We start from the raw sequence: 26,863 nt of genomic DNA on the forward strand, positions 1-26,863 counted from the left end.
CATTATGCTAGAAAAGGACAAAGGAAGCCATATCTGCTTCCTTTGCCCCTGGCCCAGATAATAAATCAGAAGGAACACTGTAGCCAGGTGAAATAAAGATTTGTGCAACTCTCAAAGAGTGGCTGTTATAAAAATCATACAGTTCATGGATGGGTCAGCACGATGTGCTGATGCAAGATGAAAACTGCTATCACACTACAGCCCCAAGCATGAGTGAACCACTGCAGTGTTACTCAAAACACAGTCCACAGACTAAAGCCAGTTCACAAACTCTTTTTTATCATTCCACAACAAGATATTAAAACAAGTATAAAAAGTGAAAGTACACATTTAAAAACATTTATAGTAACCTGACATTATTGTAATAACCAAGTGTGCGGTTTTGTATTTTACAAAAGGATCAATAATGATGACTGAAAACAAAACAAAAAAAGGTCCTTCATATGGTCAGTTTGAGTAGCACTGATCTAAAGGACAGTGGTGAATGGAAATTCTGCCATGAGGCAGAGCTTCGTCAACTTTGTATGAGGGAGAAGTGGTTTGAGGTAAGGATATATATGAATTCTTGGGCAGTGGCTAATGGCTCTGCTAATTGTTCAGGGGCCTGCAAGGAGCAATAATGGATGATTAGACATAAGGAGGTCTGAAAAAAAGGCATGCAGATGAGGTGTCCACTCTATGGGAGTGGACACAAAGCGTAAATACCTAACAGAGCATCTACAGCAGAGGAAGCACTGAACAACCAGGTGGAAAAGATGACTCATCCAATGAATCTCAGCCAGCCTCTGTCCATGGCCACTTCAGTGCTTACACAGTGAACTTGTGAACAGAAGAACCATGGTGGCAGGTATAGAGGGCATGCATGGACACAAAAGCCTGGACTTTCTTTCACCAAGGCTGATCTAGCTACTTTACAAATATTAACTGCCTGTAAGTGTTAGGCACCAAATATACATACATGTAAACCATAGCCCCTGGGAAGGTAACGTCTATTCTGAGCTGTAATGTATGAATAGAAGTTAGCTGGGAGAAAAAGAGAGGAGATGCATATGCAAAGCCAAGAAGAGGAGACACATATGCATCTCCTGTTGCTCCACCTGTATTCACTGTCTCTGTGACTGGTCTACCACCATCCATCATGTTGCTTATGTCATTTGTTTGCTTTTCCTTCATTTAGCCTGGACTTAAGTACCTGCTTAAGAGGAGGGGATGCATATGCAAAGAAGAGGAGATACAGATGCAAAGCCATTTGTAGAACCATACAGAGTCTGTTAAGTCTAAATCCACAGTGAATGCCAAGATAAAGGCAGAAGTGAGATCATTAAATTCTTTGGATGCTAGGCTTTTATAATGAAGGTGACTTGTAATTATTAAAGGATTTTAAATAGGAGAGGGTCATGATCAGATCTCTGTTTTAACAAAGCCCTTCTGGCAGTAGGCCAGTTAGGAGTAATCCAGGAGACAAAAGAGCTAAGGAAATAGTGTTAATGATGGGGATAAAGAAGGGAAAGGACATCTTCAAGAGGGATTTTGAAAGGAGGCCAAAATTTACTAAAACTAAGGAAGAAAGAGATGTCTAGGATGACTCAGGTTCTTTCCGAATCCCTATATTCCCCTAGTAAAAATGTCTTCTCCTTTGAACGCCTATCTTATTTCTACCTTAGTGGACTTTTATTTTTGTACTTATTTATTCACATGCCTCTCTCTCACTACTAGTAACTCATGATTGACAGACATTATGGCTTATTCCCCTTATATTGTCATCAGGGCCAGAACTAAAGTGAGGAGAGTGAGGCACTCACTTCTGGGTTCATGCCAGTGCAAGGTTGAATCCCTTCTTTATTTAAAAGTTTGATATTTCATTCATCATGGATTTTTTCTACATATATTTTGATTTTCTAATATTGTATTAAAATATTATTTATCTCAATCACTGAGTTTTTTGGCACCCTCTTAAATTCTGTACCCAAGGCAAGTACCTCACCTACCTCACCCTAATTCCTGCCCTGATTCTCAGTGCCTAACACAGAGCAGGTACTTAAGTGCATGCTGAATGAAGAAAAAGCAAACAGATGACAAAAGCAACACAATGGATGGTGGTAGACCAGTCACAGAGACAGTGAATACAGGAGAAGCAACAGACTTTGAAACAAGATGAGTTTATAATGCAAGTCAGAAGCACTGCTTGGTATATTATCTTATAGATTCATTTATTATGCAATACTGGCAGCATTCATAATAGGAAATAGTAGAAACTGACAGTACTCAAGGAATTGTCCTCAGGACATTTCCCCATTATCTTTTTAAAACTTACATTAATATTTGAGGTATTGCAGCAATATCCAATTTCTTAGCTCAACTTATGAGTTAACATTGCTTAGGACACCAAGATAAGCTGTTTGTTATACAAATGTATCATTAATACCTGCAATCTTTGACATTATCCTACCAAATACTCTATCAGTGAGGCCATCAGGCCATAAGACCACTCTATGTGAACAGCATCCCCGTTACTGTATTTCTTTATCCCTGCTCATTTCTCTTCATAGCATTTATCATTATCTGATATAGCATATGTTTACTTATTTTTTCCCCTTTAAAAAGATGAACTCCATGAAAACATGGGATTTATCTCTTTTGTTCACAGCTGTATCCTCAGCACCTACAATAAATGCCATTGAAGGTCATGACAAAGAGTGGGAAGGAGGCCAGAGGAAGGCTTACACTGGCATAGAAATAGGACAAAGAAAATAAAGCCCTACGTGCATAGAAAACTGGAGCTAGGAGCTCACAAGAATGTAACTGAAATCCCTAGGGACCCAAAACAAAGACGTAATTACTAACCATAACAATAAGCTTGGGAGCTTACTTGTGGCTACCTTGAGGAGGTTTTCTAGCTGGGAAACCAGTGGGTGTGGGTTTTAACAGCCTTTGACAGATGAGATCCAAATCTCTGTAGAAAGCTGGTACCTTCAAAGGGCTACTTGCTTGGGTATCACTGGCAAACAAGAAGATGAAAAGAAACTTGTCTCAGCCTGGGCTCTAGGAAGAATGAAGAAATCTCCCTGAGAATTCTTTTTTTTTTTTTTTTTTTTTTAAAGATTTTTTATTTTTTCCTTTTTCTCCCCAAAGCCCCCCGGTACATAGTTGTGTATTCTTCGTTGTGGGTTCCTCTAGTTGTGGCATGTGGGACGCTGCCTCAGCGTGGTCTGACAAGCAGTGCCATGTCCGCGCCCAGGATTCGAACCAACGAAACACTGGGCCGCCTGCAGCGGAGCGCGCGAACTTAACCACTCGGCCACGGGGCCAGCCCCTCCCTGAGAATTCTTAACTATGACCTCCTCGCAAATCTTTGGGCTTTAAATTTATATTATCTACATGGTCTAGGAATCCCAAGCCAAAAAATTGAAATAAATATTGGTTCTGGGATGTGCTAGTTATCAATTTATTGTCTCTCAGCTCCAAATCCACCCTTCTTTGCCCTGCTTTGTAATACTGGAGCTGGACCCTATAAATAATTCTCCTGTGCCTGATTGCTCAAGGTTAAGCTTTGTCAAAAGAGTGTCCTGAAGGGGCAAGGCTGATCAACCCATTGAGAAAAAGGTAAATGATTTCAAACAAACTGATTTTACTCGTTAAATGTAATACAACTAAAAGATTTGTTTCTGAAAACCTAATCAAAGTTAATACTCAAAATTCTCACCTAACATGCATTCTTTTCCTCCCATGGTAGACATCTTTAAGACAAGCTTAATTTTTTCAGATACTAAAATATTCAGTTACATATAACATTTGAATAGATTTTCAGCTGCTTCTTTAACTCAATAGATGTATTTTTGAAGATTTATACCCTCATATCTACATGGATGGCTTTTAAACAGTATTTTAGGTCAGTAGGCTCTAGTTTCATTTAGCATAAGACTGGTTGTTTATATACTCCATTTCACATTCCCAATATCTTCCCATTTTACAGGATGATAAAGGGTTATGCACTTTTTGGCTATAATAAGAATGAAAATCATTCAGTGAAAACAGGTTAACGAATTTATATACCTAATGCTTATCAGTTTAATTTTGACTTGCTCTATATTAACTTTTGCTTATTCTATATTAGAACTGTGAAGTGAAAAAACACACTCCAACTCACATTCTAGCAGGTACCATCTTGTGATGGTTAATTTTATGTGTCAACTTGACTAGACCATGGGGTGCCTAGATATTTGGTCAAACATTATTCTGGTTATTTCTATGAGGATCCTTTTGAATGAGATTAACATTTAAATCAGTAGAATGAGTAAAGCAGATTACCCTCCCTAATGTGGGTGGGCTTCATCCAATCAGTTGAAGGTCTGAATAGAACAAAAAGGCTGACCCTCTCCCAACTAAGAGAGGATTCCTCCTACCTGACTGCCTTTAAATTGGGATATTGGTTTTTTCCCGTCTTCAGACTTGAACTGAAACAGTGGATCTTCATGGGTCTTGAGCCTGCCAGGGTTCAGACTGAAATCAGCTCTCCTGGTTCTCAGGTCTTTAGACTCAGACTAAAACCACACCATAGGCTCTTCTGGGTGTCCAGCTGGTCAACTGAACCTGCAGATTTGGGGAATTGTCAGTCTCTATAATCACAGGATTAATTCCTTATAATGTATCCATCTTTCTCTCTAGATATAGAGATAGAGATAGAGATAGATGTAGTTAGAATATAACCTGGCATGTTCTTGAAAATCTTGCCTACTCTTTAGGCCACAGTTGTTTGGCCAAGGGGGAGATCCAACCTGGGTCAATCAGAGGCTATAAATGTATATGATTTTTCTTTTTAATTTAGAAACTGAAAAGCGTTGACTGAAGTCCATTTCTGCCAGCAGCTATGTGCAGGGATCAGGCCCAAGAGAATGAAACAAACACATTGATGAGGCAACAGCTGAAAAAAGAGCCCTGCTGATGATACCCCATTCTCTCACTCCTGTAGCTTAGCTTCACTCTGCCTCTCTCTGTCTCAATTAAAGCTATCAATAAATTCCTTTTTGGCCTAAGCTGGTTTGAATAAGGTTTTAGTCAGCTGCAACCGGAGGAGACACAGTAAATCCCTACTGTGTGCAAATTATTATGGAAATTTATATAACTGAACTAAACACAAACTCACTTCAACTATTTTACATAATCTGCTTTCCATAAACTGATGTTGTTCCAAAAATTAAACGTGTTCAATATTTGCCCTAAAAACATCATTAACATTGAGGCTACTTAAAATGCAAAGGTTACTCTGGAAGAATCTCTCTTTGCTTATATTTATAAGGGATTTATCAAATTAGAAAGCACAATTAGAAACCATAATGAGCTCCAAGTTCTCTGATGAACACTATGAGGTCCCATTTAAAAAACTATATAAAAATAATATGATACTAAAATTAAAAATACTATAATCACTGAATATTTCAAGAAAATAATACACATTTATAAAATAAGGTCATCAATAAATATCTTCTTGATACTTAAAGTTTTAAATTGTTTTCTTGCTAAGGTGGATGAAGGCTGAAATTTTTATCTTCTTATACATCACAGAATCCCTGTTACAGAGGAAGCATTTAATTACGAAGTAGTTATTAATACACAAGTCATATGAAAAACTAACTGGTCTTGAATTTCCTCTGTAACAACATCAATGTTAAAATAGGAAAGATGGTGGCTTGGATAACTAAAATTCAGAGATAAACACACAATCTTCATTACTCAAATTCAATTGAATCCAAAGTCTCTAATCACCTACTATTTTATAAAGTTGCTAACAATGGTTTTAATGACTGATTTCTCTAATCTCATTATCTCTATATCTTTTCCTGAATGATGTGCTAAGCAGTGCAACTGTGAATAAAGAGAACGTGAAAGAGAAAGAAGTAGCAAACACACATATGCACTAAAAAATAAATTAGACAAGAACTTAGTCACAGGTGGTTTCATCCCCTCAGAATCATAGTTCCAGGTAACTTTTCTTTTTCACTCATTCTAATTTCACCAATTAGGAAAGGGAATCAGAAACTTCTAGACTAGGTAAGAGAGGAAAAGTGAGCTTGGAAGTAGTCAATACTTTTAATAAGGCAATTAAAACAACTAGGTACTGAGAGGTAAACAAGTTCGTAAAAGCTTTAACAAAAAATTTAGGGCCCCAGAATCATGCTCATAGACCAGAAAAGTTAGGTTTTCCAGTGTTTTAATTTTATGGAATTTCAGGAAATATTATGAACTTCATTTGCCAAACAGCATCATGCGAAGAGGTAATAAATACATTTCAAGTTCAGTTCAAAGAACTACGCTTTCGCAAATTCTTACATAAATCGAAAACTCCTTATCCTATTGCGATGTTCTCAACCCTATCTCCATTAAGACTTCTCACACAATAATCATTTCACCAAGAAAGTGGCAGACGGATTACCAGAGAAGAGAGAAAGGTTGAAACTGCTAGTATTAATATCTAATTTAGAAATATTTGTCCATATATTTCTAATACAATAAACACATCTTACAGTTACGAGCCTTTGGCATTTGTGATATACAGCATTCACCCTAAATGAAATGTTCAAAAAGATTTTGAGTCCATACTAAGGAAGGTTTTTTAATCAAAGTGTCTGTCAAAATGAGATTAGACCTAATAAAAGTAACATCAACGGGGGCCGGCCCAGTGGTGTAGTGGTTAAGTTCACGTGCTCCACTTCGGCGGCCCGGTGTTCACTGGTTCAGATCCTGGGCGTGGACCTACACACCACTCCTCAAGCCATGCTGTGGTGGCATCCCACGTATAAGAACTAGAAGGACTTACAACTAGGATATACAACTGTGTGCTGGGGCTGTGGGGAGGGGGAAAAAAAGAGGAAGATTGGCAACAGATGTTAGCTCAGGGCCAATCTTCCTCACCTAAAAAAAAAAAGTAACAGCAATGAAAGGCTTGGTGGAAAAGATTAAATTCAGTAGGTCTTAAATACTTAGGTACTGCAGGAGATTAATACGAGAAGGAAAAAGACGGATTCTTCATACATCTCACAATGAAAAAGAGAGGAGAGTTTATATAAAGGAAGGAAGAGGTGTATACATATATGCTTGCCTGTGTATAGAATCTTTACAGAGGATTCATGAAAAAGTGAAAAGAATGGTTGCTCCTGGACAAGAGGACTGGGGAACAGGTAAAGTGATCTAAGAACACTTACTTTTCATTACAGTCATATGCTGCACAATGTTTCAGTCAACAGTGGGCCACATATATGACAGTAGTCCCATAAGATTAGTACCATATAGCCTAGGTGTGTACTAGGCTTATACCATCTGGGTTTGCATAAGAATACCCCATGGTGTTTGCACAATGAGGAAATGACCTAACAACCATTTCTCAGAACACATCCCAGTCATTAAATGATGCACAACTGTATATATTCTTTCAACTTTTGAAATATTTGAATGTATGCATTTCCCATTCAAATCAATAAACAAATTTAAAATAAAAAACATAAAACATAAATACAAATAACTCTTATGGAAGTAAAATATGTAAGTTACATGAAAAAGATACAAAGATTCAGAGGACAGAGAGATGACATTCATCTGTAGAAACAGATGAAGTGTCAACAAGGAGATGGCACACGAGTCAGGTCTTAAATGATGGGTAAATATATAACAGAAGTCATTCCAGGGAAGACAATACCTGAGTATAGACACAAAGTTGGGAAGACTTGGCCACGTTTAGGAAGTGTTAATATGGAAGTTTAGGCCACATATAAGGTGCCATATTCTTTTTCTACAGCTGCATAACAAATAACCATATAGTTAACAAATTACCATATAGTTATAGTTAGTTAAACCAACACAAATTTATCATCACACAAGGCATCTGCGGTCAGCAGTCTGGGTTAGTTGGGTCCTCTGCTTAGGGTCCCACTAGGTTGAAATCAAAGTGTCACACTGCCAGGGGTATGGTTTCATGTAAAGTGTGGTGTCCTCTTCCAAGATCACTGGTTGTTGTAAGAATTCAGTTCCTTGCAGTGCTAAGTCTGACCCCTATTCTCTTGCTGACTATCTGCCAGGAGCCACTTTAAGCAACTAGACACCACCACAATCCTTGCTATGTTGTCCCCTCAATATGCCCTCTAATGTTCCCAAGCTTTGAATTGCTCTAACTTCAGGAAAAATCCAATCCCTTTTAAAGGCTCACCTGATTAGATCAGGCCCACCAAGATAATGTCCCTTTTGATTGAAGTCAACAGATTTTTAACGTAATTGCAGATATGATGACTCATCATATTCACAAGTCCTACCTATACTCAAACAAAAAGGGTTATACAGGGGGCACTCAAGAGAAGAGGATTATATAGGTCATGTACACCAGAGGGTAAGAATCTGGGGGCCATCTTAGAATTCTGCCTGGCATACATGGTAACAGAAGATGTGAATAAAAATTTTCCAGGGCCATACCAAAATCCAACTAAATAGTTTTCCCTCTTATTTTTGTTCTTCCCAAACACGCTGCTGCTTGTAAAATGTATATGCATAATTACAGCTGCAACCAAGGACCTTCCCACATTTGGTAACTATCTATTTTTTGGCTATTGGTGGTAATCATTTGTTATATGCCCTATTTTACAACTGGGAATATCCACCTCTCTCTCACAGTCTTTTATTCAATATGAACCATTCTTACCTCTGACTGCAGTATTCCTAACTGGCCTATCTGCTACTCTTAGATTAATACTGAATTTATTAAGGTCCTCTCTCACTCCACAAAGACCTAGTGTCTTTATTGTATATTTTTCTCTCTATTGCTGGCTTTCGTTTTTACAGTCTTGTGGTAGTTCCTGCTATAGAAGATTTTTAGGTATTTTATGGTTATCTAGCCTCACCTTATCGATCCAAGAAAGAAAAATTGCAAACAGCATAGCTTTGCAAAATGTCAGTTCTAGGCCCATATGGATGATATAAATATACACATAATTAATATTTCTACAATGCTTAATATGGTTCTGTAGGAGCACAAGTCTCAGAGTTAGAAATACTTCTCCTTTGATCTGGTAGCTTATATTTTTCTCACAGACAACAATGAAAAAGTTTGCTAATTCTGCCTGTTGATTTGGAAGGCAAATGTTATGCTGACAAAGAAGTAAAATACCACAAAAAAAAGAGGCCACTTTATACAGCTGTTAGTCTCTCAGAACAATGTGGCATAAGATCTGGTATTCCAGTCCTTCAGACAGCTACTACCACTGCTATATTGATTTAACAAGGTCAAAATTTCCAATTTTAAATAGAACACTACTATATCTTCTTCTTAGGGAATTTATTAAAAATTACTGTTTAATGGTAGAGATGATAAAATAGACATTGCCAGTAATAATTAAAATTTTAGTCGTCAGTTTATAAACAATGGCTTTCAATTTGCTAACAGTCAGATTGTCAGGCCAAGTACAAGAGTTTCAGCTCTCTTTGATAGTAGTTTTATAGCATAAGTTAATTAAGCCTACAAATAACAACTGAGTTCCTACTAAGTGCAAAACACTGTCTAGTAGATGGGTGATAGTGGAGAATAAAAGATAGAGGATGAGGGGCCGACCCAGTGGTGCAGTGGTTAAGTTTGCACATTCTGCTTCGGCGGCCTGGGGTTCGCCAGCTCTGATCCCAGGTGAGGACATGGAACCGCTTGGCAAGCCATGCTGTGGTAGGCATTCCACATACAAAGTAGAGGAAGGTGGGCACAGATGTTAGCTCAGGGCCAGTCTTCCTCAGCAAAAACAGGAGTATTGGCAGCAGATGTTAGCTCAGGGCTAATCTTCCTCAAAAAAAAAAAAGATATAGCATGAATCAAACATGAATCCTGCCCTCAAGTTATTTATAATAAGTGAAAAGAAAACCCTGACAGCAGGATCAACCCAATTTTCCTTTCCCTTCTGTGGCAGACAGACTTTTTAGGTGATCTCCATGATCCCCAACTCCAAGTGCTCCCACCCTCGTATGACCCCCTCCTTTGAGTGTGAGCAGGACCTGTGACTTGTTTCTAACCAGAAGAATTTGGCAAAGGTGACAGGATGTATATGATTACCTATATGTGATTATGTGATATGTTATGTAAAGATTGTAGCACCCATCTTGTTTTGTTTGGTTTGGTTTGGTGAGGAAGATTTACCCTGAGCTAACATCTGTGCCAATCTTCCTCTATTTTGTATGTGGGATGCCTCCACAGCATGGCTGATGAGTGGGGTAGGTCCGTGCTTGGGATCCGAACCCACAAACCTCGGCCACTGAAGCAGAGAGTGCAAAATTTTAACCACTCAGCCATGGGGCGAGCCCCCTGTAGCATCCATCTTGATGGAGTCTCTCTCCCTTGTTCATCTGAGGAAGCAAGTGGCCATGGTGGAAATACCACATAAACAGGAATTACAAGAGGCTTCTAGGAGCTGAAGCTGGCCCCTGGCTGATAGCCAGCAAGAAATTGAAACCTTCAATCCTACAAATACAAGGAACTAAATTCTGCCAACAACCTAAGCTTGGAAACAGCTTCTTTCCTAGTCAAGCCTCAGTTAAGAAATATGTCCTGGCAAATACCTTGATTGAAGTTTTGTGACACATTCAGCAGAGAACTCAGATAAGCTGTACCCAGACTTCTGGCCCACAGAAACTGTGAAACAATAAATCCATGTTGTTTTAAACCACTAAGTTTATGGTAATATTGTTACAGAACAATAGATAACCAATACACCTTCCTTCTTATACTATTCAAGTTGCTCACATATCATAAGAGGTAAACTCAAGTATTCTAAACATCAGATCACTGTTAGTAATAGCCTATACACAATCAGATTACTGTTGTTAACAGCCTATACACAAGACAAAACCAGAATCAGTCACAGAGTCACACTCTTCTGTTAAGACTCAAGCTCCAACTTGTTGCCAATATTAGCAGAAAGGCCAGACTGGATCAAAAACTAAAGATGGGCTGCTTGTTCTCAGAGAGCAAGCAGCTTCCATCTCCTGAGTAAGTGATCAGAGTGAGCTACCGGGCCTATTAAGTATGAATGGAAAAATCTGAAAGGTCAAGGAGCGCCACAGAGGCTGGTAGAGATGACAGGGCTAAGGTGTAGAAGAACACTGTCACTCTCACTTACTCAAAGAAAAATGCTTATTCAAAAAAAATGTACTCCTAGTAAAATACAGTTATTTTCTTTCATATCTAAAAGCCACCTTTTTTCCAGTTTTACTGATGTATAACTGACAAAATTGTAATATATTTAAAGTGTACAACTGTGATGATTTGATATACATTTATATTCTAAAAGGATTCCCACAATCAAGTTAACTAATGCATCTATCATCTCATATATTTACCTCTTTTTTTTGTTTAAAATCACTTTTTCTTAAAAGACAATTAGCCCCTGTTTGGGGACATGCATTCATTACAAATGAACCAGAGTAAACCTACTACCATGTGAAGACTCTTACCATCACTTTTTCAGAAGTCCCATCATTACAGGCTCATTGTAGCACAAATGTTTTCCAAGGAGTGGAAGTGATATATTAGCACAATTTTATCAGGATCATAAACGTAACTAAAAACAGACAATTAAAAAGATTTTTTTTTATTATTCAACAGTGAGAAGCAGAAAAAATACTCAACTGTCACTGTACTTATTCAATGCTCACTTTTTAAAGAGTAAAATCAGTTAGCTACTTATTATAAAACACAAAATGTGTGACAAAATATATGCTTAGAGCAATGTGGTTTTTCCCTTTGTAAAAGGAGATGCACTACATTATTTCATTTAATTTTTCTATGCATAGGAAAAGTGAATCAATAACCTATTTCTGAATGAGCAGCTAATAAAATTAACTTCTACTGCATATTTAAAAGAGAGTTATTTTAATTTTCTTTAATTACACACAATAAAAAAAGGCTTTTTGCAATTCATTAACAGTTTAAAGAAGTACTTTCATTGACACTCTAGGTAGATAAAATATTCACAGCTGTCAGAGAAAATCATCCCTGTAACATTAGTAAATGCATACTCACATCTTCAAAACTGCAGGGAATAAAAGCAAAATAACCAGAAAGAATATACATTTAGTCTAAGTAAAGCTTGAAAACACGACCAGAGATGACTGTGCAAAGCATAAGTTGATCTACACTCCCTTAGTGCCTCCAGGTCACTCTCTCTAATGCCCTATTTGTGAACATCTGGGTCAGTCTTATGGCTCGAACAACAATGTCCTAAATAGGGCGTGAGAATAAATGAAACACATGCTAATGTAAACCGATATATCTCCCGATACGATGAGGCACTAAATTTAACAATGTGAAAAACCAGCATATTTTGGGCCAAAAAATAAAAAAAGAAAATAGAAATACTTCTAAGGCCTTTGGGGAAGAAAACAATGCAGAAGAAATAAAGGATAACCTACAGATATCTATTCTTGCCTCAGTGAGGAGCAAGAGTCACATACTGGTCTCTCATCTACTACTTCTAGTTATGAGTAATAATCTGATGAATCAAACGCATGAATATCCAGTCCACAGTACAAAGCAAGTAGAGTAACCGGCCTCATCCTAAAATGGATGCTCTACCATATTTGCTGGAATCCTTTCAAGAGGCCTCGGGACCTCTGCTTTTTTATACCTGTGATAAGCACTTATAATTGACTTAATCATTGATTTCTGCTACTAAGACATACAATAACATGGGTGGCCAATCTGCCTCATAACTGTGCCCTGACGTACACAAAGCGTCTCACATATTCAACAGAATGACCTAAATAGGTCTCGCATTATACAGAACAGGAGTCTACAAAGTTTCTGTAAAGTGCCAGACAATAAGTACTTTAGGCTTTGCAGGCCATATGGATTCTGCTAAAGTTATTCAACATCGTGGTGTGAAAGCAGCCTTAGAGAATGTGTAAATGAATGGGTATGGATGTGTTCCAGTAAAACTTTATTTACAAAAAGCAAGCTACAGGCTGGATTTGTACCACAGGCCACAATTAGTCAACCCCTGACAGGAAACCTCTGAGGACCCCACACCTCAAATCTTTCTCAAGTCTAATTAAGTAGTGAAAAATTTTCCTTTGGTAGAAAAGAGAAGAAACCTAATAGATTTTATTCTGCTTTTAAATTGCCAAGAGCATATACTAGCTATACAGCAGACCTAGGGATTGTGTGATTCCCTGAATGAACAAACTAAGACATTACGGTAGAGGACAAATGATAAAGAGCGAAGATGGATGGTAATTTTAACCAACAACAAACAGCTATTTAAAATCATTAGACTCACAGAAATTCTATCTGATCTAAAAATGTTATATTTTCCTGCCAATATTTAATAATACACGCCCTTCCTACTCCTACCTTTCCACTCCTTCTATTGCTTACCTTGTGTATAAATAGATAAAACAAGTACCTGATGGTAGTAATAGCTTCCTAACCAGTCTCCCTGCTTCAGGGAAGGAACTACCTAAAACACGACTCTGTTATGCTTATAATAAGTTGCAGTTTAACAATGGTTAAATCTATGGACTCTGGGGTCAGGGAGAACTCAACATGAGTCTAGACTCTATTATTTATTTGCTATTTGATCCTGGGCAAGTTATTTAACTTCTCCAAGTTTTACTTCCTTATCTACAAAATGGTTATAAAACGGTAAAAAATTCATAAAGTTGTGGTGAGGAATAAACAAGAGAATTCAGGTAAAGTGCTTACCAAAATACCTGACACACTATAATCATTCAATAAATGTACATTATGATTAGGGTAACTGTGGGGGTTTTAAAACACATCTGCAAATTCTTTGATACTCCTCCCATTGAGAGGTAGGATCTATGTGACCTCTCCTTGAATCTAGTAAGTTGCTTGTAACCATGAGAATGAAGCAGAGGTGACACTGTGTTATTTCAAACACAAGTTCAGAACAGGCCATCCAGCTTCTGTCTGAGTCTCTTGAGACACTCACTGTGGGCCCACGCAAGAAATCCAAGCACTCTGACATTGCCGTGTTGGAGAGACCACACAGAATCACTCCAATCAACAGCCTAGCTGAGCACCCACCCAACAACATCTGCTACCAGCCGTCTGAGTATGCCTTCTTGGTCAACCAACCCAGTGAGCCTTCAGATGACCACAGCCACAGCAAACATCTAACTGCAACTACCTGACCCACAATATTGTGAGCAAAACAAAATGTTACTTTAAACAATTAAGTTGCAGGTAATCTAGTAAGCAGCAATAGGAAGCAGAACAGAATTTTAGTATAACAAGTGATGTAACAAAAATCTAAAACATGTGGCATTGACCAGGTCCCTCAGCAGCTTCACAAGTAACTGAAGATAAAGATGGACCTGGCTTGCAGAGGGTGTGACTTTTATCTAATGGTGTAAATCTCAATAAGATCCAGAGAAAGAGCACAAAACTTTGAAGGGAACTGTATTAATAAAAGTGTTCTCAACTTAAACTGAAATGGATGGAATAAATAGAAAATGAAAAGAGGCCTTTGGACACTCAACCTTCCAACAAGCAGGAAGCAGGCTGAGAAAGCTACCCAACCATAAACATAGGCCATTTCTTAAGAAAAAGAAAGAATGATTGAAAAGGCAGAATCAAAAATCCAAATAGCAGAACTAAGAGCAATGGGAAACAATTCCTAATAAACAGTACTGAACTCTAATCAAGAAACTGGCAACATGTACCCTGATGGATTTCAAAATTGCAATGGACTCGCGACTGCTATGTACCTCTCATTTCTCCCCTTTTAGAATGGGAGTGTCTATTGTGGCTATCCTATCCCCCCATTGCTATTGTGTAGAGGCTATGTGGGGAGCAAATAACTTATCTTTTTGGTTCACAAGTCTTCATTTCAAGAGGAACTTAACACCTAAGGAACTGCACATTAGGAGCATCATGTGCACATGGAGTTGATTTAGATGACTGAATCCTGAGCTCATGCCAAAACAGATAAGACTTTGGTGTGAAGGAGGACTTGGGAGGGAAGGAGTTTTGCATTTGAGAGGATTATAACTAATTTGTGGCCAGAAGAAAGACTGTGATAGTTTTAAAAGATGTCTGCAAACTTTTTGAGACTTCTCCCATCAAGAGGTGTGGTCTATGTCCTCTTCCCTTGAACTCAGCCCAATTTTAGTGACTAGCTTGTAACAATAAAATGCAGCAGAAGTGACACTATTGTAACCTCCAAGGCCTGGTCAGGAAAGGCCATGATGCTTCTGTTTGATTCTCTTAAGACACTCACTCTGAGCAAAGCATGACGTCATGCAAAAAGTCTGACTACCCTGAAAACACCATGCTGGAGAGGCCACGTATAGATGTTCTGATCAGTAGCAAAGCTGATCGCCCCACCAACAGCCAGCATCAACCACTAGACATGTGAGTGAGCCAGATCCAATATCCAGCCCACCTGAACCTTTATATGTCTTTACCTCCAGCTGACATCTGACTGCAACTGATTGAGAGATGTCAAATGAGGACTGCCCAGCAGACAGATTACTGCCTGGTAACAAATTTCTGACCTACAAAAACATAAGCAATGTAAAATAGTTGTTTTAATCTTCTAAGTTTTACATAATTTGTTATATAACAATAGTAAGCAAAACAATAATGATGATGTCACTCTCCTTCAGTGGCTTCTCATTATTCTTAGAATAAAGGCAAGTTCCTTTGATATCATTTACATGGTCCTGCATGATCTGGTCTACTTGTTGCTTAGCTAGTGGTCTTGGCTTTGATGTCACTTCCTCCAAAAAGTTTTCCTTTTAATACCCAAGTATGGGGTAGGAGCCCATTCTAAGTTCCTAAAGCATTCTTCACTTTCCCTATCACAGTACTTGCTACGCTACATATTTAATTACATTATCTCTCAGTAGGCTCTACATCCTCTACAGGTAGGAATCACATCAATCTTATTGACCAACATGATGCCAATACTCAGGGCACACAGTAAGCACTCACACAGTTTTGTTAAGTATTGAATGAATAACAATCTCTTAGGGGAAAAAAAATAACTCTAATAACAAGACAGAATAGAATAAGATAGTAATACAGGTAAAACAATATACTGTAAGAGAATGAGGAAAGGAAGAATTTCAATGAGATGACTGGCACAGAATCAAGACAGGAAAATTTATTTTAAAAGGATTAAACTTTAAAATTTAAAGGATATGTAAAATTTAAAGACTAGCTAATGCCCAGTTCCCATAGGCACAGAATTTTGTTTCTAAGTCTAGTTCTATACTTGTTCAAAGCAATTTGAAAATATCTTAGATTAAAATTTGTTTTGAGATCTACTATTTACACTAGGTCTACCTCCCAGAACATGGTAATCAACTCAAAACCTGCTCCAAACATACTAATTTTCATTAAAGGTCATGAAACTAACAACCAACTTTTTTTAAGTGTATGAAATAGTCCTTTAATGAGTTTTTTATCTTTTTTATTGTGGTCATAACAGCTTATAACATAGTGAGATGTCAGTTGTACATTATTATTTCTCATATGCCATATAAGTATGCCCCTTCACCACTTGTGCCCACCCTCCACCCCTCTTCCCCCAGTAACCACTAATTTGTTCTCTTTATCATATGTCTAAGGTCCACATAAGAGTAAAATCATATGGTGTTTGTCTTTCTCTGTCTAGCTTATTTTGCTGAACATGAGGCCCTCAAGGTGCATCCGTGTGGTTGCAAATGGGACAATTTCATCTTTTTATGGCAGAGTAGTATTCCATTGTATATATATACCACATCATCTTTATCCAATTATCAGTCGATGGACACTTGAGTTGCTTCCACGTCTTGGCTATTGTGAATAATGCTGCAATGAATATAGGGGTGCATAAGTCTCTCTGAATTGTTGATTTCAAGTTCTTTGGGTAAATATCCAGGAGTGAGATAGCTGGATCGTATGGTATTTCTATTTTTAATTTTTTGAGAAATCTCCATACTGTTTTCCACAATGGCTGCACCAGTTTGCATTCCTGCCAGCAGGGGATGAGGGTTCCCTTTTCTCCACAACCTATCCAACATGTGTTGTTTTTTGTCTTGTTGATTATAGCCATTCTAACAGTCATAAGATGACATCTAATTGTAGTTTGGATTTGTACTTCCCTGATGATTAGTGATGTTGAACATCTTTTCATGTGCCCATTGGCCATCTGTATAACTTCCTTGGAAAAATGTCTGATCATATCTTCTGCCCATTTTTTGATTGGGTTGTTTCTTTTTTTTGTAGTCGATTTGTATGATTTCTTCATATATTATGGAGATTAACCACTTATCAGATATATGATTTGCAAATATTTTCTCCCAGTTGGTGGCTTGTTTTTATATTTTGATCTTGGTTTCCTTTGCCTTCCAGAAGCTCTTTAGTCTGATGAAGTCCCACTTGTTTATTTTTTTCTTTTGTTTCCCTTGTCTGAGTAGACATAGTATTTGAAAAGATCCTTTTAAGTCTGATGTCAAAGAGTGTATTTCCTATATTCTCTTCCAGGAGTTTTATGGTTGCGGGTCTTACCTTCAAGTCTTTTGTCCATTTTGAGTTTATTTTTGTGCATGGGGAAAGATAATGGTCTACTTCCATTCCTTTGCATGTGGCTGTCGAATTTTCCCAGCGCCATTTATTGAATTCCTTTCTCCACTGTATGTTCTTGGCCCCTTTGTCAAAGATTGGCTGTCCATAGATGGGTGGTTTTATTTCTGGGCTTTCAATTCTGTCCATTGATCTGTGTGTCTCTTCTTGTACTAGCACCACGGTGTTTTGATTACTATCACTTTGTAACATATTTTGAAGTAAGGGATTCTGATGCCACCAGCTTTGTTCTTGTTTCCCAAAATTGCTTTGGCTATTCGAGGTCTTTTGTTGCCCCATATGAATTTTAAGATTCTTTGCTCTATTTCTGTGAAGAATGTCACTGGGATTGGGATTTGGATTGTGTTGAATCTGTAGATTGCTTTAGGTAGTATGAACATTTTAACTATGTTTATTCTTCCAATCCATGTGCATGGAATATCTCTCCACTGCTTTATGTCATTATCAATTTCTTTAAGTAATGTCTTATAGTTTTCTTTGTATAGGTCTTTCACCTCCTTAAATTTATTCCTAGATATTTTATTCTTTTTGTTGCCATTGTAAATAGGATTGTACTCTTAAGTTCTTGTTGTGTTAGTACATTATTATAGTATAGAAATGCTACTGATTTTTGTAAGTTGACTTTGTACCCTGCAACTTTGCTATAGTTGTTGATTATTTCTAATATTTTTCCAATGGATTCTTTAGTGTTTTCTATATATAAGATCATGTTGTCTGCAAACAGCCAGGGTTTCACTTCTTCAGTGCCTAATTAGATTCCTTTTCTTTCTTTTTCATGCCTAATTGCTCTGGCCAAAATCTCTAGTACTACGTTGAATAAGAGTGACAAGAGTGGATATCCTTGTCTTGTTCCTGTTGTCAGAGGGATGGCTTTCAGTTTTTCCCCATTGAGTATGATGTTGGCTGAGAGTTTGTCAATACGGCCTTTATCACAATGAGGTACTTTCCTTCTATACCCATTTTATTGAGAGTTATTATCATGATTGGATGTTGGATCTTGTCAAATGCTTTCTCTGCATCTGTGAAAATTACCACTGTAGTTTTTGTTCCCCATTTTGTTAATGTGCTGTATCACATTGATTCATTTGTGGATGTTGAACCTTCCCTGTGTCCCTGGTATGAATCCCACTTGATCATGGTGTATGATCTTTTTAATTTATTGCTGTATTCAGTTTGCCAATATTTTGTTGAGGATTTTTGCATCTATATTCATCAATATTGGTCTATAATTTTGCTTCTTCGTGTTGTCCTTATCTGGCTTTCGTATTTGGTTGATGTTGGCCTTGTAGAATGTGTTAGGAACATTTCCGTCTTACTCAATTTTTTGGAATAGTTTGAGAAGAATAGGTAATAAATCTTTGAATGTTTGGTAGAATTCTCCTGAGAAGCCGTCTGGTCCAGGGCTTTTATTTTGGGGGAGGTTTTTGATTACTGTTTCAATCTCTTTACTTGTGATTGGTCTATTCAGATACTCTATTTCTTCTTGATTCAGTTTTGGGAGGTTGTAAGAGTCTAAGAATTTACCCATTTCCTCTAGAATGTCCAGTTTCTTGGCATATAGTTTCTCATAATATTCTCCTGTAATCTTTTGTATTTCTGTGGTATCCGTTGTAATTTCTCCTCTTTCACCTCTTATTTTATTTGAGTCTTCTCTCTTTTCTTCTTAGTGAGTCTAGCTAGGGTTTGTCAATTTTGTTTATCTTCTCAAAGAACCAACTCCTTGTTTCACTGATCCTTTCTATAGTCTCTTTTGTTTCAATTTCATGTATTTCTGCTCTAATTTTTATTATTTCCCTCCTTCTGCTGAGTTTGGGCTTTGTTTGTTCTTTTTCTAATTCTGTTAGTTGTAGTTTAAGATTGTCTATTTGAGCTTTTTCTTGTTTGATAACATGGGCCTGTATTACTATAAATTGCCCTCTTAGCACAGCTTTTGCTGCATCCCATATGACTTGGTATAGTGTGTTTTCATTCTCATTTATCTCCAAATATTTCTTGATTTCCCCTTTTATTTCTTTGACTACCCATTGGTTTTCAGTAGCATGTTGCTTAGTCTCCACATTTTTGTTCCTTTCCCCGCTTTTTTCTTGTAGCTGATTTCTAGTTTCATAGCATAATGGTCAGAGAAGATAGATTTGATTTCAGTCTTCTTAAATTTATTGAGGTTTGCCTCAATATATGGTCTATCCTTGAGAATGTGCCATGTGTGCTTGAGAAGAATGTATACTCTGCTGTTTTTCGATGGAGTACTCTATATATATGTCTATTAAGTTCATCTGGTCTAGTTTTTCATTTAATTCCACTATCTCCTTGTTGACTTTTGGTCTGGATGATCTACCCATTGAAGTAAGTGGGGTACTGAGGTCTCCTACTATTACTGTCTTGTTGGTAATATCTCCTTTTAGGTTTGTTAACAGTTGCTTTATGTACTTCGGTGCTCCTGTGTTGGGTGCATATATGTTTAAAGTGTTATGTCTTTTTGGTAGAGAGTCCCTTTTATCTTTATATACTGCCCCTCTATGTTTCTCTTTACCTTTTTTATCTTGAAGTCTACTTTGTCTGATATAAGTATGGCAACACCTGCTTTCTTTTGTTTGCCATTAGCTTGGAGTATCATCTTCCCTCCCTTCACTCTGAGCCTATGTATGTCTTTAGAGCTGAGATGTGTTTCCTGGAGACAGCATGTTGTTGGGTCTTGTTCTTTAATCCATCCTGCCACTCTGTCTTTTGATTGGAGAATTCAGCCCATTTACACTTACAGTGATTATTGATATATGAGGGCTTAATACTGCCATCTTCTCATACATTTTCCAGTTCTTCTGCATATCCATTTTTCGTCCGGTGTATATCGGGCTACCAATTTGATTAGGTAGTTTTGTATGTTGGCTTTCTTCATTTTTCTCCTTATTTATCGTATATGTCTCTGTTCAGATTATTTGTTTAGTGGTTACCATTAGGCTCATAGAAAAAGTCTCATAGATGAGATAGTCCAGTTTCTGATTGCCTCTTATTTCCTTAGACTATACTGATTCCATCCCTTTCCTCTTACCCTTCTAAGTTATTTTTGTCGTATCTTATTCCATCTTGTGTTGCAAGTTTGCAGTTAAGGTGATGACATAATTTTTATTTTGGTGTTTTCCTTTTCTTTATCTTTGATGTAAGAATTAAGTGTTTACCAACATGATCAGATAGAAAACTGCTGTTTTCTGATTATTTCCTACCTATTCATCTCGTTGCTCAGAGCTTTGTAGCCCCTTTCCTGTTTTTTTTTTTTTTTTTTTTTACCTTCCAAGTATGAGGGCCTTCTTGAGGATTTCTTGTTGGTGAGGGTCTTGTGGTGATGAATTCCCTTAGCTTTTGTTTATCTTGGAAAGTTTTTATTTTTCTGTCATATCTGAAGGAGATTTTCACTGCATACAGTATTCTTGGCTGAAAGAGTTTGTCTTTCAGGATTTTGAATATATCACTCCACTCTCTCCTAGCTTGTAAGGTTTCTGCTGAGAAATCTGCTGAAAGTCTGATAGGGGTTCCTTTGCAAGGTATTTCATTCTGCCTTGCTGCCCTTAATATTTTTTCTTTGTCATTGACTTTTGCCAGCTTTACTATTATATGCCTTGCAGTAGGTCTTTTTACATTAACATAGTTGGGAGTTCTGGTGGCCCCTTTCATACGGATTTCCATCTACTTACCCAGGTTTGGGAAATTCTCTGCTATTATTTCCTTGAACAAGGTTTCTGCTCCATTCTCCTTCTCTTCCCCCTCTTGAATACCTATAATCCTTATGTTGCATTTCCTAGTTGAGTCAGGTATTTCTTTGAGAGCCTCTTCGTTTATTTTTAGTCTTGGTTCTCTCTTCTCCTCCCTCTGAAGCATTTCTATAGTATTGTCTTCTAAATTGCTAATCCAGTCTTTCATATTGTCAGTTTTGTTGTTTAGAGAGTCCAGATTTTTTTTAATCTCATCCATTGTGTTTTTCATCCCCAACAATTCTGATTGGTTCCTCTAAAGTTTCAATCTCTTTTGTGAAGAAGCTCCTGAATTCGTTAATTTGCCTTTCTGTGTTTTCTTGTAACTTGTTGAGTTTTTTTATGATAGTTATTTTTAATTCTTTGTCATTTAGGTTATAGATTTCTGTGTCTTCAGGGCTGGTTTCTGGATACTTGTAATTTTCCTTCTGGTCTGGAGATTTAATACACTTTATCATACTGCTTGACACTGTTGATTTCTGCCTCCGCATGGTGTTATTATCTGGTCACTGCTGCCACATGCCTCCACTGGGAGAGGATCAGGAGCTGTTTATTCTGGGCCTGGCACAATCCATGGCTCCCCAGCTCTGGCCACTGACTGCTTTTCTCACTGTGTGACACTCTGGCCAATGGCAGATCTGGAACACTGGGGAGGGGGAGGGGTTCTCTCCTTCCCCTGTGCTTCCCCCAGCCTTGGCTTCTTTCTCTGTGTGGAGCTCTGGGTCATCACAAGACTGGAGTGCTGGGGGGGGGGAGGGGGGAAGGGGCACTTTATTATACCTGTCTGCCTCCCCCAGCTACTGCTTCTCTCACTGTGTGGTGCTCTGGGTGCTCATGGGGCTCCACCAGCCACCGTTTCTCTCTCCGTGCCATACTCCCACCAATCATGGGGCTGGAGTGCAGGACTGGGGCACCAGGCAGGACCACAGAGCCTCTCCTCAGCTGTGCACCTCCCCGAGCCAGCCCCTCTCTCTCTGCGCCACTCACCTGGCGAATGTGGGGTGGAGCAGGGCTGGAGTGCCGGATGGGAACGGGGCACCTCTCCCCAGCTGTGCACCTCCCCTAGCCAGGCCCTCTCTCGCTGCACCACTTTCCCGGTGAACATGGGGCTGAAGCATCAGATTGGGATGGGGTGCCTCTCCTCAGCTGCTCATCTCCCCAAGCCATGGCCCCTCTCTCTCTGCAGAGCTCCTGCTGATCAGCTTCAATTTCCTCCAAAGGATCCAGTCCCACCACCACCTTCCAGCATATGCCTGCATGGGTCTCCCTAGTATCTCCTGTGTTGTGTGTTATGTCCTCTGTTGGTGTTTGAATGTCCTTTTGGTTGTATTTTAGAAGGGAAGGTTTGAGGGAAGAGCTCACTCTGCCATGATGCTAACGTCACTCTTTAATTTTCTTTTAAATATACATTTTAAAAGTACTTGACTTCCTGATGAATATCCCACAACAGTTTGCTAAATGAATAAATGATGGAAGAGAGAGAGTAAACAGCTTTATTGTAGATAATAACATTCTTTTTCTCACCCTAGAAACACTAATATTTAAAATGAATTACTAAAGCCCTGGCAAAACAGAACACAAAAGTACTATCATGAGAGAAAAGGCTGGCAAATTGGATTTCATTAAAAACTTCTATACATCAAAAGACGACATTAAAAAAAACAGAAAACCAAACTACAGATAGGTAGCAGATATTCACAATACATATATTTGTCAAAAGACTAGTATCCAGAATACACAAAGAGCTCCTATAAATCCATAAAGCACTCAATAAAAAATAGGCAAAACATTTTGTGGGAGGTTGTAAAATATAGCTACAAATTCTTCCTATGTTAGTATGTACACTCTCTTGCAATATGATGTATCTGTTCCTCCAATTAAGAGGTGGAGTCTATTTCCCCCATTCTTTGACTCTGGGCTGGTTATAACTTACTTTGATCAAAATAATGTGGCAGAAGTGATGTTATGTAACTTCCAAGGCTAGGTCTTAAGAGATCTTGCAGCTTCTACTTTTACCCTCTTGGAACACTGCCTTGAGACTGCTGTGTATGGAAGCCCTACTAGTTTACTGAAGTATGGGAGGCCTAGGGAAGAAAACTGAGGTGCCCCAACCACAGCCATACCAACTAACAGACAAGTGAGTGAGGCCACGTTGGGCCTTCTAGGCCAAGAGACTCCCCTAGCTGTACGCAGCTGCATAAGTGAGCCCCGACAAAACCAGGAGAAGAACCTCCCAGTCAATGCATATAATTGTGAAAAATAATAAATTCTTGTTGGTTTAAGCAGTAACAAATAACTGAAAGAGACATTACAGGCACTTCATAAAAGAGGATATCCAAATGGCCAATAAGCATTTGAAAAGGTGCTCAACAACATCACTTATCACAGAAACGTAAATTAAAACACAATGAGCTATAAGGGCACATCCACCAGAATAACTAAAATTCAAAACATTGACAATATCAAGTGTTGCCAAGGATGTGGAGCACTGACACTTTCGTACATTGCTGATGAGAGTGTAAATTTGTACAAACTTTCTGGAAAACTATTTGGCAATATTTAGTAAAACTAAAACTACACCTACTCTATAACCCAGAAATTCCACTTCTACATTTATAACAAACAGAAATGCATGCATACATACATACACACACACACACCCCAAAAGACATGTGCTTGAATGTTCATAGGAGCACTATTCATAATAGCCGAAAACCAGAATCAACCCCATTGTTCACTAACAGTAGAATGGATAAATAAGTTGTTGTATATTTATTCCATAAAACTACATAACAACTAAAAAGAACTACTGCTATTTGCAACAGCATGCATGAATCTCAAAAGTAAAATGAGTTAAGCTAAAAAAAAAAAAAAAAAGACTAGTTAGTATATGATTCCACTCCATTTCTACGAATTTCAAAATCAAAGTCAAACTAACATGAAGATAGATGTCACAATAGTAGTTATCTCTCGAGGGTTGCCCATGACTGGGAAAGGGCGTAAGGCAGCTTTCTTGGATACTGGAAATGTTCTCCATCTTGATTTGGGTTCAATGAGTTGTCCACAAGATGTGTGTACTTCACCATATGCTATACCTCATTAAAAATTATTTAAATATCCTGCAAAACAGTTTACCATTCTAATGGCACAGAAACAGTACAGAGAGCCAAAGTGCCATAACTTACATAAAAACAGCAAGAAAAAAATTCTCATTGAACCTCCTTTGGTCTTTAGTGATATTAAATACCATGAGAGCTGAAATGGAGGTGTGCAGGGATCAGCAACAAACTAATAACTGCTTTAGTGCCAACTTCAGTTGGTACACAAAATACCTAAACATTTACATTAAGCTGAAAGTAAACAGGCCTTTAAGAAAAATACTTTTTGTCATTTATGTTGCTGCCCTATCAAATTTACTAAAATAATCTTATAGGCTTGAATTTTATAAACACACATCAAAATATAACTATACTTTAGTTATCTGTTTGAGACTCAACACCTAAAATACATACCCTGGAGTTATGTAAAAGAGTGAAGACATGTGAACTGTATCTGGCCCATTTACATAGTCAGATTAGATGAGTGGTAAACATATACTGCTAATGAGATCAAAGTAGTAGGCTTCAGCCTTGCAGAAGTCAGTTCCATGCAGAAAACCAATGCCCTTTGACACAGGCATAACAATGCTTCCCATTGTCTGATAGCTTTTTTTTTTTGGAGGAAGATTAGCCCTGAGCAAACATCTGCCACCAATCCTCCTCTTTATGCTGAGGAAGACTGGCCCTGAGCTATTATCAATGCCCATCTTCCTCTACTTCATATGTGAGACGCCTACCACACCATAGCTTGACAAGCGGTGCATAAGTCCGCACCTGGGATCTGAACCAGTGAACCCCAGGCCGCTGAGGTGGAATGTGTGAACTTAACCGCTGTGCCACCAGGAATCAAAAGAGAGAAAAGAAGAGGTAGCATAGGTTGTCAAAATTGCATAACCACTACAAGCACAAAGATTTAAAGCATACTGGATTATTACCACAATTATTGCTAATATCACTAAATAAATGCATGAACTCTCCTTGATTCCATGAGATAAAATCAGCAGGATACTATAAAGAAACTAAAATTAGATTTGGATTACTAAAATGTAGAAGAAAAAGCTAGCAGACAAATTTGGCCAAACTGATAAACTCAAGAACTGTATCTCAATAAAAACTACTCATATTTCCTTTTTATATTTTATATTTAGATCATATTCTTCTGTCTTCTCCACACCCTGGCAATCTACATTAATAGAGATTCCCAAATCTACTTCATAGGCCTGTTGTGGAGATTAAATAAGATAAAGTAGTAAATGAAAGAAAACTTAAAAAAACTATTCATTTAAAATTCAGTAATTACCCTAAAGTTACAAGCTGATTACTGAAAAACTTAATTGGAATCTAAATTCTTTATACTAACTACTAGATTTCTCCCAATAAGTTTAATAATTCAAAAAAAAAGTGATACTTAGAATAAAAACTTGAAACTATTGATCCACAATCCAACTTATTTAATGCACGCAAGTTGGTATGAGAAATATACCAAGATATTCAAGAATGACTTGAAAATGGTTCAAATTTCACACTAATGATTTAAATAGCCAGTAAGAGAAAAAACATTCACACATAATAATACAAAGCAAAAAGTGAGGTGAGTCATGAGAAGATAGGAGACAAAGTGGAACCAGCGCTTGAAGAAGGACTTCCAGCTGAGATAAGGAAAAGAATCATCGAGGAAGGGGCATTTGAGTTGGGTTTTAAAAGACAGACAGCATTAGAATACGTAGCACTATGGTGGGTTTCATTTCAAAAAAGGGAACAGCCTATGCCTTCATAACTGTATTGAAATGACTAGATGTATAATTATTTATTCAATGTCTCTCTTCCTGACTAGACTATAAGTTCTGAAAGGGCTGAGACTATCACTTTTTCAATTGTCTCTCCAGCACCTAGCAGAGTATCTAGTATAGAGTAGACATTCAGGAGATACTTGTTAAATAAACGAATAACAAACAGAGGCAGGAAAGTAACAATTTGCCTGTAAAATAAAGAAGAAAGGGACATGAAGATCAAAAGATTATTTAGAGCCAAATCACAGAAGACCTTGAAAACCAAACTGAGGAATTTTTATTTTATTTGGTTGGTAATAAGGAGTCACTGAAGTTTTTAAGGAATACAGTGACATAATTAGGTCTGTGCTTTAGAGAGTACATCTAAAAGCAATACACACAGTAGATTACAAAAAAAAGAGACAATGAAGGCAATCAGGAGATCATTACAGGAGTCCAGATCAAAGATAACAAGGACCTGAGCTAGAATAAAAGCAGTCGGAATGAAAAGTAAAAAATAATAATAATAATAATAGCCACAGGGATATTACACAGATAAAATCAATAGGGCAATCAGCCATTCATTCAACCAACATCTTTTGAGCACCTACCATGTATCTACCAGACACTGCTAGGAGCTGG

General features: G+C 37.8%; 1 protein-coding gene across 5 annotated transcripts in view; it reads right to left on the reverse strand.

Moving 5' to 3' along the window:
* ANKS1B (ankyrin repeat and sterile alpha motif domain containing 1B) overlaps positions 1-26,863 on the reverse strand; it is a 1,016,307-nt gene that overhangs the window by 958,473 nt on the left and 30,971 nt on the right. The window lies entirely within an intron of this gene.

Source organism: Equus asinus, chromosome 4 (genome assembly GCF_041296235.1).
Source record: "Equus asinus isolate D_3611 breed Donkey chromosome 4, EquAss-T2T_v2, whole genome shotgun sequence".
Classification (NCBI taxonomy): domain Eukaryota; kingdom Metazoa; phylum Chordata; class Mammalia; order Perissodactyla; family Equidae; genus Equus; species Equus asinus.